Source organism: Portunus trituberculatus, chromosome 34 (assembly GCF_017591435.1).
Source record: "Portunus trituberculatus isolate SZX2019 chromosome 34, ASM1759143v1, whole genome shotgun sequence".
NCBI lineage: Eukaryota > Metazoa > Arthropoda > Malacostraca > Decapoda > Portunidae > Portunus > Portunus trituberculatus.
In genome coordinates this window covers 2,230,001-2,244,518 of record NC_059288.1, presented here as the reverse complement: position 1 = coordinate 2,244,518, position 14,518 = coordinate 2,230,001, and the positions used below count along the sequence as shown (strand labels likewise).

General features: G+C 43.5%; 1 protein-coding gene and 1 long non-coding RNA gene across 5 annotated transcripts in view; one reads left to right on the top strand and one right to left on the bottom strand.

The window, feature by feature from the left end:
• The window catches only part of LOC123512534, a 29,064-nt gene extending 22,492 nt beyond the window's left edge, over nucleotides 1-6,572 (top strand). The window contains exon 2 of the long non-coding RNA XR_006677121.1: nucleotides 6,523-6,572. This is a non-coding gene — a long non-coding RNA (uncharacterized LOC123512534). The remainder of the gene's footprint in view (nucleotides 1-6,522) is intronic.
• LOC123512533 (innexin inx2-like) overlaps nucleotides 1-14,518 on the bottom strand; it is a 72,160-nt gene that overhangs the window by 20,904 nt on the left and 36,738 nt on the right. The window contains exon 1 of one of the 4 annotated variants that reach the window (XM_045268958.1): nucleotides 7,365-7,516. The exons of 2 other annotated variants lie outside the window; for them this stretch is intronic. The gene's annotated coding sequence lies outside the window, so the exon portion shown is untranslated. One more of the 4 variants, XM_045268959.1, reaches the window with a different exon arrangement.

The window sequence follows — 14,518 nt, the reverse complement described above, 5'->3', positions numbered from 1 at the left end:
CTCCTCCTCCTCCTCCTTCTCCCCCTCCTCTTCCTTCTCTCCATCTTATCGTTACGCTTCGGTAGCAAGACTAGGAAAAAATAGGAGGAAAAGTGAGAGAAAGATAGAGAGGGAAAGGAGGAATGGAGGAAAAGGAAAAGTGTGAAAGAAAGTGAAAAGGAGAACGAGAGAGAGAGAGAGAGAGAGAGAGAGAGAGAGAGAGAGAGAGAGAGAGAGAGAGAGAGAGAGAGAGAGAGAGAGAGAGAGAGAGAGAGAGAGAGAGTCGATATGAAATGATGCCAATTGTAAAGTTAAAGATAAGACAGTTTTAATGATATACCTGATGATGATGATGATGGTAAGATAGGTAAAGAGAGTAAGAGTAAATAAAACTGTTTCAGATGATGATAGTAATGATAGTATTAAAAAGATAGTCATTTTTTTTTCAAGATAGTGTTACCAAGATAATATTTGTAAGATGTGTTGTGTCCTACGAGCTTTCTTTAAACGTGGAAATGAAGATAAGAGTTGATAAGACATTATGTATAAGATAGCACGTAATTACAGTCCATTCAAGATAGTACGTTTAATAAGATACTATATAAAAGTAGTTACAAAGATATTACATTTAATAAGATAGCACATTGATAAGATAGAGTATGAATAAGATAGTTAATTGATAAGGTAGTACATTTAATTAATAAGATAGCACATTAATTAAGATACTGCATCTGATAGGATATTAAATAAAAACAGTAAATTTAACAAGACAACAAATAAGACTGATTTGATATGAGGACATCAATAACACTGATACGATACCACATTCAGTATAGCGGAGCATTTAACCCCTTCAATTCTGGAACGCATTTTTACCATGTGTTTTGTGTAAGATTAGACCATTTTATTGACATCAGGAAGGGTCTATGGAGGTCATAAGATTAATGGCCACAGTCTTTCTTATTTTAATCCCCTACTTACGTGTCTGAAGATGTATATAAACATATAAATATTAAGACGTGTTATGGTACTGAAGGGATTAAGATTCTACATTCAAGATACTGAGTAATTAAATAAGACACATTCCCAAGGGTAGCACAATAAAGATAGCACAATAAAGCTAACATATTTCAGATAGAGCATGGTAAGGTAAGATAGTGTGTGATATCCCTAGTCACCACGCATCAGTTAAGCGTCATCAGTTGTCAAGAGTCGCCTCCCTCCCTGTTCCCTGCTAGACTAAACAAGGAGAGACCTGTGTGTGTGTGTGTGTGTGTGTGTGTGTGTGTGTGTGTGTGTGTGTGTGTGTGTGTGTGTTTGTTCATTCTGTGTTATGATTAGTGCAGACTACATTAGAGAGAGAGAGAAAGAGAGAGAGAGAGAGAGAGAGAGAGAGTGGGGGAGTTAAACGAGTAGAATAATGAGAGATATGATTTAATGAAACACACACACACACACACACACACACACACACACACACACACACACACACACACACACACACACACACACACACACGGCCACTTGTCCAAACCACGTGTACAGACCGGAAGAACACACACACACACACACACACACACACACACACACACACACGTAGGGTCGTTGTCTCGCTGCCGCACACACACACACACACACACACACACACACACACACACACACACACACACACACACACACACACACACACTACGTACAATACAGCTGCAACTGTATTCCCGAAAACGTACATGAAACGTGCATGACTACACGTACACACACACACACATCAATTACGTACACACACACACACACACACACACACACACACACACACACACACACACACACACACACACACTACGTACAATACAGCTGCAAATGTATTCCCGAAAACGTACATGAAACGTACATGACTACACGTATACACACACACACACACACACACACACACACACACACACTCACATGTACATGTATCCGGTAACGAGATGAATGTAACTTGTGTCCACGTATACGTGTGTGTGTGTGTGTGTGTGTGTGTGCGTAATTTATGTGGATGTGCGTGTACGTGTAGTCATGTACGTTTCATGTACGTTTTCGGGAATACGTTTGCAGCTGTATTGTACGTAGTGTGTGTGTGTGTGTGTGTGTGTGTGTGTGTGTGTGTGTGTGTGTGTTTTGTCTTTTCAACACAGAAAATAAATTATATGCAAAATTAAAACTACTATGGAAATTCTGGCCTTGAATTGAGGGGTCAGTGAACTGCTACTACAACAACAACAACAACAACAACAACAACAACAACACTACTACTACTACTACTACTACTACTACTACTACTACTACAATGATTATTATTACTACTACTACTTCTACTACTACTACTACTGCAACAACAACTACAATTACTACTACTACTACTACTACTACTACTACTACTACTACTACTACCAAGTAAAATTCAAACAAAAAAAATGCTAAGCCTGTATGTGTGTGTGTTTGTGTGTTAGTGTGCAAGACCTTCTCACTCACATCTTCCTTCTCTCTCCCCCCCTCCCCCACCACTACTTGCCAAGGTCATCCCCCTCCTTCCCACACCCCAGAATCATTCTCCTCCCCCTCCTTCCTTCTCTCTTAGCCCGTTCCACCTCTATGACAAGTGCATAGAAACTCTTGTTGCTGAGGGGAGAGAGAGAGAGAGAGAGAGAGAGAGAGAGAGAGAGAGAGAGACTGCAGACAAAGACAGCTCAATAATACAAAAAATAAATAACTATTCTTCTATTTAGCAGGTGTACAGTAAGACAGGTGAGGGGGGCAGAGAGGGAGAGGGGGAATCAAACGTGTGGGGGGGGCGAAGTACCCTGCTTGGTGACATATTGAGCGAGTTTCCTTAAGAGAAGCTGGTAACCCTCTCCCCTCTCACCCCTCACCTCCTCCCTCTACTTATCACACTCCTCCCCTCTTTTCCCCTCCCTCCCCGCTACTCACCTCCAAATATGGGAGGCAATGTCACCTACCGTGCCCAGAGAGAGAGAGAGAGAGAGAGAGAGAGAGAGAGAGAGAGAGAAAATTAAACTAATATATTTCTCTTCCTATTCCTGTCCTTTCCTTTCTCTCCTTTCGCAACTCTCTCTTCTCTCTCCCACCCACTCTTCCTCTCTCTCTCTCTCTCTCTCTCTCTCTCTCTCTCTCTCTCTCTCTCTCTCTCTCTCTCCCTTGTATTATTCTCCCAGAGGCGCTAGAAGGAAGATAAGACCAGATAAGGTATTGTTTTGATGTCACGATAACCTGAAGGGAGGAAAGGGAAGGAGGGAGGAAGGGAGGGAGAGAAGGGAGGGAAGGGCGGGGTGACACTAGTGATGGTATCTATGAAGGGAGGGAAAAGGTGAGGGAAGGGTTGGAGGGATGGAGGAAAGGAGGAATGGAGAGAATAACCTACCCCCGTGATCCTCTTCTTAGGTGAAGGTGACCTATTCCCTACCTCCTTCCCTCCCTCCCTCCTTCCCTCCTAACCTAACCTAAGGATAAGAAAATGACAACTGACTAAAACAAAGAAAATAAAGAAAAAGAAGAGAGAGAGAGAGAGAGAGAGAGAGAGAGAGAGAGAGAGAGAGAGAGAGAGAGAGAAAAAGAGAGACCTACATACGTACACAGTATTGTCCTGAGGCAACACGCACACACTGGTAGACGTCGTTGCTAATGTTGTGTGTGTGTGTGTGTGTGTGTGTGTGTGTGTGTGTGTGTGTGTGTGTGTGTGTGTTGTTTCAGCGACGGCACATAGACAACACAAAGAGCGCAGTTTACAAAGTGTTGATCTAATCACTACAAAGATACTGCAAGCCATTGTGTGTGTCCGTGAAGGAGGAGGAGGAGGAGGAGGAAGAAGAGGAGGAAGAAGAGGAGGAGAACAGTAGAGGCTAAACATTGAACACTATAATGGAGACAGACAGACGGACAGACAGACAGACAGACAGGACAGGCAGGCAGGGGAAGAAGCAGACGAAGTTAATGGGAGTTTTAAAAAATGAAGGAAAACAGCAATTTTGGCGAAAAGAAATCGTTGCCGACCTCTGACGCTTCGTGGGCAAGAAAATTAGTGCAGACAGCCGCAGAAGAGGAGGAGGAAGAGGAGGAGGAGGAGGAGGAGGAGTTTGTGGGGAAGGATATGACGAGGATATAAAGAGGAAAAAAGGACAGGTGGAAAGGAGGAAAATATAGACGTGAAGTAAAAGTAAAAGGAAAAGAAAAATGTAGCTTGAACGAAAAGAAGGAAAATATATATATACAAGACAGTAATGCCAGGAATAAATAGACGAAAAGAAGAGAAAGAGAAAAAAAACCACTTATCTGGTATTTATTAAGAAAAGTAAGAGACAATTCAAGATAGTAAGAATATGTAAGAAATTTCCATCCGTATTAAGAAATTGTAACGTGTCTCAATCCATGTGAAGAAAGAGAGAAAGAGAATAAGAGTGAGTGAGAGTGAGAGACAAAAAAAATGTAATAAAGGTGATCTATATAAGCCTCAATGATCCAGGCAAAGGTGAAGGTCTTAAAACTGTACTCTCAATATGCGTGCTTTGGGGTCCGAGGGGTCTCCAAGCGCACTGGTTCGAGTCCTGTCCACGGTCCGAGTGTAGGTTGGGCTTCCTCACTCCGGGCAACGGTTTCCTAGCGGGTGGGCTTTGAGATAGGAGGTACCCCAAAAAGTATCCCCTTTAGTTCATAAATTCCCGTGAAAAGCCCACATGGTATAAATAAAATAGAAAAACCTTAATCATTGTTCAATAAACCTTAACATCTCTCTGACCGAACTTGAATGTCACTCCTGCAAGCAAAGCCACAAGTATAAGCCGTACTCTCAATGTCTCTTAACAAAACCTAATAATCATGCAGTAAATCCTAACACCTCTTTGACCTAACTTCAATGTCACTCCTTTAACCCCTTCAGTTCTGAGATTCAATTTTTATTTTGAGTATTGGGTGTGATAAGACGATTTTATTTGCATTACGACGGATCTATGGGGGTCAGAGGATTAATGGCCAGAGTCTTCACGGTTTTAATCCTCCACATGAGTTGCTGAAGCTGTATAAAATCACCAAATAGTAAGAAGACAGACTATAAAACATGTCATGGTACTGAAGGGGTTAAGCAGTCACATGTATAAACCGTCCTCTCAATATCTCTAATAAAACCGAAGACAATTCCACTTAAGAGCTAATAATTCTCTAGTAAATCTTAATATTTCTCTAACCTAACATGAATAACAATCTTCTAAGTGAAAAGTACGAAGTATTTAAGAATATTTGTCCCTCACCCGTTACCTCGGTGATATTAATGCAGCACAGGTAAGGAGCAGGTGAGAGCAGCGAGGCAGCGGACAGGAGAGCCAGGTGCGGGGTTACTGATGCTATGAAGCAGGAAAGTGTTTGGCCACCTCGCCCCGTTTAGTATTTCCGTCATTTCGAAAAGTGGCGAAAGGGTTGCAGATTATTGCCTCACGTTTAGAAGTGCTATAATGTTCTCTACCACTACTACTACTACTACATTATTTTTCGTCTGCACTATAGGAATATTCTAGAGAGAGAGAGAGAGAGAGAGAGAGAGAGAGAGAGAGAGAGAGAGAGAGAGAGAGAGAGAGAGAGAGAGAGAAAGAGAGAGACCTTGGCCATGTAAGGTGTATGAGAGGTGCATGAAGTGATGGTGATGGTGGTGGTGGACGGCAGGAAGTGGTGATGATGGTGGCGGCGGCGGCGGTGGTGAATGCACGTGGTGTGTTGGGAGCCTTGGACAGGTGAATGAACAGGTGCACAGAGTAGTAGTAGTAGTAGTAGTAGTAGTAGTAAAAGTAGTAGTTGTAGTAATAGTAGTAGTAGTAGTAGTAGTAGTAGTAACAGTAGTAGTAGCAGTAGTAGTATATTTAAATAATTTGATCTTTCCTTTCATAAGAGTCAGTTTACACACACACACACACACACACACACACACACACACACACACACACACTTCCCTCCCCTTCCTTCCCACTCCTCCCTGTCGGTCTGAAGACAACAGGAGGTGGTCGGCCAAAGGACCCGAGGCGCCGTCAGCCCGTGGGAGGCCCTGGGCGCCGCCACTCCCCGCCGGAGGAAGCTGCGGTTGATTACTGGTCTGGTTTTTTGCACCTGGCGGATCACCTAAATTTTCGTTGATTTCAGTTAAGGAGGATAAGGACAAGGAGGAGGAGGAAGAGAAGGGCAAGAAGGAGGAGGTTCGCCGCAAGTATGTTTAGAAGAAGGAGGAGGAGGAGGAGGAGGAGGTGGTTGACTCTCTTGCCACTTGTTACCTTCTCCTCTTCCTCTTCGCCGCCTCCTCTTCCGCAGGCAAGGCTCAGTTACCTGTACACTGTTTCACGTAATAGATAACACGTGTCTCATTTCTCGACTATATTACTGAGATGTGCATTCCTCACCTCTACATCATTACCTTTAGTTAACCTAACCAAACGCAACCCAACCCGTTGTACTTAAATTCATCTAGAGTTTAAGTTAAGATTGATACTTATTTTCCTTTCAGTTCAGATGTGTGTGTGTGTGTGTGTGTGTGTGTGTGTGTGTGTGTGTGTGTGTGTGTGTGTGTTTAATCTTCCCTCTCGTGATTGGTTTATTAATAGAAGGTGATTGGCTTTTTGTTTGCTTTGGTTAGGTGTGTGTGTATTTGTTTGTATGCGTGCATGTGTGTGTGTGTGTGTGTGTGTGTGTGTGTGTGTGTGTGTGTGTGTGTGTAATTCACCTCGGTCAACTGCTGGTCGTCCAGCCAGTCTTCCCATTACGGAGCGAGCTCAGAGCTCATAGACCGATCTTCGGGTAGGACTGAGACCACAGCACACTCCACACACCGGGAAAGCGAGGCCACAACCCCTCGAGTTACATCCCGTACCTATTTACTGCTAGGTGAACACACCCCACACATTAAGAGGCTTGCCCATTTGCCTCGCTGCTGACCGGGACTGAAACCCGGCCCTCTGTGTGTGTGTGTGTGTGTGTGTGTGTGTACGTTAGAAGTAATAATATTGTAAACAAACGCAAAAATCATGCATGCACACACACACACACACACACACACACACACACACACACACACACACACACACATACCCGAAGCTGCAGGACGGGATGAAGGGAGTCTGACTGGCTGGGCGGACGAGCGAGTGAGCGAGCGAGCGAGCAGGGAGAGAAAGAAGGAGGAGAAGGAAGAGGAGGACACACACAGACACACAGACAGAGCCGCAGCTGGTGGTCACTCAAGTTTCAGAGACGAGATGCGAGGCTGGCGAACCCAAGGCCAGCAGCTTACAACAAACTCCCTGTAAACTCGTAAACTCAGCTCTCTCACACCTTCCTCGCTACGGCACTACACTTACACTATCACAGGGGACACTGGCACAGGGGCACGTAAGAACCCAGGCGGCGGGAAACGCGTGTGGGTCCGCCCTGGGTGAGGACACGCAAGGGAGTGACCAGCGGGATGGCGCGCAGGTAGGAACTGAGGGACTGCCGTGCGGACTGTGGTGTGCTAGCGCCTGGCGGGACGGAAAACGTGTGTGTGTGTGTGTGTGTTGGGTGGGGGAGGATAAAAGGGGACAGTGACCAAATATCCATATCAATACTATTACTATTTTTGTTTTATTATTTTTATAACTTCGCCTCTTCAGTCCTATTAACACACACACACACACACACACACACACACACACACAAAGGGGCAGTGAAAGATGGCAACCAGCAGTGTTGCAATGATGCTGCGGTTGCCATTCACCTCCACACCATGAATGTACCAAGACTCAATGTGCTGATCCACGCTCACCACACCAACACACCACACCACCACACCGCACCATTCCACCAATGGAGGTGCGAAGAACGGATAGGACTTTGAATAGATAAGATTTCGTGTAGAATATCAGGTGGAGTCCTGTAGGATGCGAAGGCTGAGGGGTGGAGCACGTGTTGGGGGTAGTGACGTCATCGCCATCCCCGCTAGTTCCTACTATAGTGACACACCCCAGACCATTTCTCCCATCTGCTCCCCCCACGCCTCCCCAGCCAAGGCCTCACAGCCAGCCAGGTGCCGCCTTCACGGAACAACTTGAGTCATGAGTGAGCTTCCGAGTCTCCAATCACGTACAGTTATTTCTGGTGAGTCACAGATGCCCAGAACCACTCATGCGATGCTAGTTCCGGGACACAGTGAACTAACCTAACTTGATATGATAATGGTGGTGATGATGATGACGATGATGTGGAGGAGGAGGGAAATAGATAAGAACAGGAGAATTAGAATGGGATGGAAGCAAAGAGGAAGACAGTGGATAAGAAGAAATGATGTATAAGTCAGTCCAGGTTAGGTTAGTAGCATAATCTAACCCAACTTAACCTAACATAGCAATATCACGTGACCTAACCTAACCTCACGTGACTAAACATGACGTAACGAGACTTAACCTAACCTTGCATAGCGTGACCTAACCTAATTTGACCCTAACCAAACCTATGCCAACACTACCTTATCCAACCTAACCTAACCTAACCTTACCCAACCTAACCTAACCTAACCTAACCTTACCTTACCTTACCTTATCCAACCCAACCCATTTTCTCTTACTCATTGTCCCTCTTAGCGTAATCTTTTTCCTATTGTTTCTCATTTTCTCTTCCTTCTCCTCTACATCATCATCATCATCATCATCATCATCATCATCACCATTACCACCATCACTCCTTCTTCAGTTCCCTCAGATATCACATGGCTTTTAAACAGAGTCCTAGAGGTCCTAGCGGGGAGAGGGACCTGAGGGCGTATCCTGTGCTGGGCGGAGGGGCGTGAGGTGGAGTGGGCGTGGGTGTTTGGAAGGGCAGGGTAGGATTATAGGTGGGGTTGCACGGAGGTCAAGGATAGAAGGGTTGTAGGATGCTAAGGAAGGATGGAAGGAGTGGAAGGAAACAAGGGAAAAATAGAGAAAAAAATTAATATACAATGAAAGGAGGAAATAGCAAACAAACTGAATGAATGTGGAGAAGGGGAATGTGGACAGGAAGGAAAAGATGTAGAGGTGGAGGAGGAGGAGGAGGGGAGGACCAAGGATGACTGGAGGAGGGTGTGGAGACTAGTGGAGAGCCTGGGTGGAGGTAGTTTTGTGAATGGAGATGACAGGGAAACCAAGAGTCATTGAGAGAGAGAGAGAGAGAGAGAGAGAGAGAGAGAGAGAGAGAGAGAGAGAGAGAACCAGTAGCAAGAGAAAACAAAGCAAGAAGCAAAATTCATTGAAACAGTAGTAGTAGTAGTAGTAGTAGTAGTAGTAGTAGTAGTAGTAGTAGTAGTAGTGCAGAAATTCAACAGCAGATAAGTAACGAAAGTGGCTTATGAATCACGCTGACTCACGCTGATTTAAGTGTGTGTGTGTGTGTGTGTGTGTGTGTGTGTGTGTGTGTGTGTGTGTGTGTGTGTGTGTGTTTAAGTGTGTTAGACAAAGCAAGACTGTATACTGAACTAGTGGAGGAGGAGGAGGAGGAGGAGGAGGAGGAGGAGGAGGAGGAGGAGGAGGAGGAGGAGGAGGAGAAGGAGGAAGAGGAGGAGGAGGAGGAGGACTTGTAGATACGGGATGTTGAGAATGGGCAGGAAGGTAAGAAAGGGAGGGCAAGAAGGAGGAGGAGGAGGAGGAGGATGAAGAGGAGGAGGTAAGCAGTAACACAAGGAAATCGCTACCCTCTCCCTCCTTCCCTCCTTCACCCCCTCACTCCCTCCTTCACTCCTTCTCTCCCTCCTTTACTCCTTCACTTTTTTGCCTTCTCTACCCACTCCTCCTATTCCTTTCCTATCCACTGCCTTCTTAGTTTCCTTCTCATTTCCTTCGTTATCCCTCCCCTTCCTTCGCTTCCTTCATTAGATTCAGAACGGTAGCTAATGAGATACAGCATAAGTGTGTGTGTGTGTGTGTGTGTGTGTGTGTGTGTGTGTGTGTGTGTGTGTGTGTGTTTAGTGCCCACGAGAAAGTTGGTGACCTTGAAAACTGAGAGAGAGAGAGAGAGAGAGAGAGAGAGAGAGAGAGAGAGAGTGTGGTCTCTCTCTCTCTCTCTCTCTCTCTCTCTCGTCGTGTGTGTGTGTGTGTGTGTGTGTGTGTGTGTGTGTGTGTGTGTGTGTGTGTGTGTTCGTACGTACAAATGCTTTTTACCCGCAACACACACAAACAAACAACACAGCGAACAATGTGACAAAGAGGCAGCCATTCCATTACAAAAAAAGTAAGTTTTCACGATTTACGTAAAGAGAGAACGGAAAAAAAAAGAAAAATGGTCAGTTTTTTTTTTTTTTTTTATTGCTTTGTTTCTGAAATCCTATGAGCATCAGAACTTAGAGGAGGAGGAGGAGGAGGAGGAGGAGGAGGAGGAGGGAAGATAGGTGGTGAAGGGCGGAGGGAGGTTACATGCTGGATTTTGAAGGTCAGAGGAGGAAGAAGAGGAAGAGGAGGAGGAGGAGGAGGAGGAGGAGGAGGAGGAGTAGGCAGGTGTCACTGAAGAAGCCTTCCTCTTCACACTCCCTGTCCTCTCTCACCACCTCTCCATCTTCACCATCTCCTTCATCTCCTCCTCTTCTCCCTCTTCTCATTTTCATTATCATACATTTTCTTTCTGTTTATTTTCTTCGTTCTCTTCTCTTTTTGCATAATTTTCTTTATCTTAATCTTCAGTGTATTTTTCTTCCTTTCCCTCCTCCTCCCCCCTCCTCCTCCTTCTCCTCCTACTTCTCCTTCTCTTCCTCCTCTCCTCCTCCTGCTTCTCTGAATAGCAACTCCGCGAAGCAACACACCAGAGAGAGAGAGAGAGAGAGAGAGAGAGAGAGAGAGAGAGATACACAAGGGACCACGTGATCTCATTGGGGGGGGGAAGGGGGGATAAGAAAAGGACAATTTCGTTTTGAGGGGGCGTGGTCAGTTTGTCATTTTAGGCCATTAAGTGATTTGAATTATGGGATTTAAAAGGATTATTTTTTAGGGAACACGAGGGAGGAAATACGTGGTGGTGGTGGTGGTGGTGGTGGTGGGGGGTAGTGATGAAGATGGTAGTGTCGTGGTGGTGATGGTGATGTTGTTGTTGTTTATGGTGGTGGTGGTGGTGGTGGTGGGGTGGTGGTGGTGGGGATGAGGGTGGTGGTGGTGATGGAAATGAAGGTGGTGATAGTAATAATAATGATGATAATGATAACTAACCAGAATAACATCATCAACAACATTTATTATTCTACTACTACTACTACTACTACTACTACTACTACTACTACTACTTTTATTCTTTTTTTTTTCCTTTTGATGCCAAACTAAAAAAAAATGAGGAAAAAAAACACTAAAATCACAAGAGAAGCAACCACCAACATTTTCACCTGAGCAAAAAAAAAAAAAAAAAAAGTAATATAAACGAAAAATCTAAATAAAATCATGTGAATAGAATAGATTGATAAATGTATGAATAAAAAGAATATCCTTCGAAGGACTCCCACCACTCAGCCCTTGTCCTTCCCTGGCTCCTTGAAGATATGCAGGTGATGTGCCCGAGTCCCAAGGTTGCCAGCAGAAGGAGGAGAGAGGAGGAGGAGGAGGAGGAGGAGGAGGAGGAGGAGGAGGAGGAGGAGCAGCAGGAGAAGGAGGAGGAGGTGGAGGAAAAGAATATTGATTAAAGGTAAAACATTTCATGACAATTTTAAGAAAAGAATCATATAAGAAAAATAATAAGGAAAAAAATAGAATGAAAGAAAAAAAATAGAAGAAAAGAAGGAAATAAAAAAAAACACGCAAAGAAAATATGATGAAAAACAATAATAAAATATAAAGAAAAGGAATAAAACCAACATCACGAATAAGAACAAGGAAATATAACAAAATTTATAATAAAAGTGAAAATGACAGACGAGAGAAAAAAAAGATAATTCCTCAATTTGTATATTTGATAATAATAATTGAAAAGATAGGATGGATGATAACTCTCTCTCTCTCTCTCTCTCTCTCTCTCTCTCTCTCTCTCTCTCTCTCTCTCTCTCTCTCTCTGTTTTGAGTGTCTAGGCGCCACAAGTTAGGTTAGTTTGGGTTATCTCTCTCTCTCTCTCTCTCTCTCTCTCTCTCTCTCTCTCTCTCTCTCTCTCTCTCTCGTCTTTTGTTCACTGATTTCCTTTTATTTCCATCTTTTCTCATATTTCTATTAATTTTCTTTCATTTTGTCTTGTTTAATCAATTAATTAATATTCCCACTAAACGCAAGACTAACCTTAACCTGACCTTCACTAATTAATGAACCTAATCACGATATACAGGTAAGAAGGACACCTGAGCTCTCCTGATTATTGTTACAGGTATAGATTAATTGTAATGTCAACTCTATGACGGAACATTATGAAAAAAAAGTGAAAATTATCATGATTTGTAACTTAAGAATAATGTGATTGGTTTTGTGGTGGTGGTGGTGGTGGTGGTGGTGGTGGTATTAGTGATGAAAAAGTAGGGATGGTGGTGGTGATGGTGGTGGTTGTGGTGGTTGTGGTGGTGGTGTTATTAGTGATGATAAAAGTAGGGATTATATTAGTTAGTGGTGTTAGTGGTGTTGGTGGTGATGGTGGTGGTGTTGAGTTACTGCGCCCTGCATATCTTTACCATGCTGCGGGCGGTGATGTCTCGAGTGTTGCTGCGGCAGTTGTGAATATGGTGGTGATGGTGGTGGTGGTGGTGATGGTGGTGGAGGTGGTGGTGAGGTTACAAGAGTGACAGTAATGGTGGTAGTGGTGAGTGATGAATTTTTTACCGCGATGATGTAAATGGTGATGACTCCTAACCACAAAGTTCACGATGATGGTGATGAAGATGGTGATGACAAGAATAACCTACTAAAATTGATAATGATGACAATGACGATGACGATAGTGATGGTGATAGTGATGGCGATGGTGATGATGGTGATGATAGTGAATGAGACAAAGACAAAATATCTGCGTGAGTATTATACCCCCATCACCACCACTAGCCCCATCACCACCCGTCCCCCATCCTTCCTATCCTCTCCCATCCCCTCCCTCCTCCCCTTAGAGCGCCAAGGACAGCCAGTAACGGGGAGATGGGGATGGGGAGATGGGAGGAGATGGGAGGATGGGAGGATGGGAGCATGGGGGTGATGGGGTATTGGCCATGATGGGGATAAAAGGGCTTTGTTGGGCGGGGTTGGGGATGGTAAGGATTATAAGTGAGGGATTAGGATGGGTAGGAGTAGGATATGTGAAGGATGGAATGGGTTAGAAGAGATTTAGGATGTAGGATATGGGGAATAGTGAGTGTGTGGGAATGGTAGTGATAAGTGAAGTAGGATGTGTAGGAGTAGGATACGTGAAGGATATATGAAGGATGGGATAGGATAGAGTAGAAAAAAAGAGTGTAGGAAAGGAGTAGCAGTAATAGTGAAGGGTGTAGGATACGGGAAAACTGTAGGAGGGGTTTAGGATGAAGGATGTAGGATGCGTGGAAGGGGTGAGGGTGAGGGTTGGGGGTAGGGGCAGGAAGCATACCTGTCTGGATCACCTTTGTGTAAATATTAATTAAGGGATCTGAACAGGTGAGACAGGGTGAGGGGATGTCTCTCTCTCTCTCTCTCTCTCTCTCTCTCTCTCTCTCTCTCTCTCTCTCTCTCTCTCTCTCTCTCTCTCTCTGCATAACAGTTAGCAGACTCGTAAACATTTCTCTTTGTTTGTTTGTTGTTGTTATTGTTTTTGTTGTTTATCATTATTAAGTGTTTTTGCTCTTGCTGTTTAGTTGGTTGTTAGTGTTACCATTATTAGTGTTCTTGCTGCTGCTGTTACTGTTCTTATTATTAGTGTTGTTGTTGTTGTTGTTGTTGTTGTTGTTGTTGTTGTTGTTGTTATTATTATTATTATTATTATTATTATTATTATTATTATTATTGTTATTATTATTATTATTATTATTATTGTTGTAGTAGTAGTAGTAGTAGTAGTAGTAGTAGTAGTGGCAGTTGTTGTTGTTGTTGCTGTTATTGTTGTTGTTGTTATTATTATTGTTGTTATTATTATTATTATTATTATTATTATTATTATTATTATTATTATTGTTGTTGTTGTTGTTGTTGTTGTTATTGTTGTTATTGTTATTGTTGTTATTATTATTGTTGTCATTTTCACCACCACTTCACGCATACCTTCACTAATGACTTCCGTGCAGGTAAATGATGGCATGATTAACAAAAAAATAGATAAATAGATGAAATGAACAGATATCACGCAATCTTTATCAATCAACCAACACTTCATTATTTCTCACCACTATCTTTATCTACGTGTCTTTTTTTCGTGAGGGACTTAATACATGATAAATCCCTTTGTTAATTAACCTTTTTGTATCATTTCTTGTTTTTATCATTCAAATTCTTAGTCTGTCTTTTTACTGAGGATGGGGAAGGAAAGGGAGGGACGAGAAGGGAAGGGAAAGGGGGGTAGGAAGAAGGGAGAGAGGGAAGGGAAGGGAGGGTA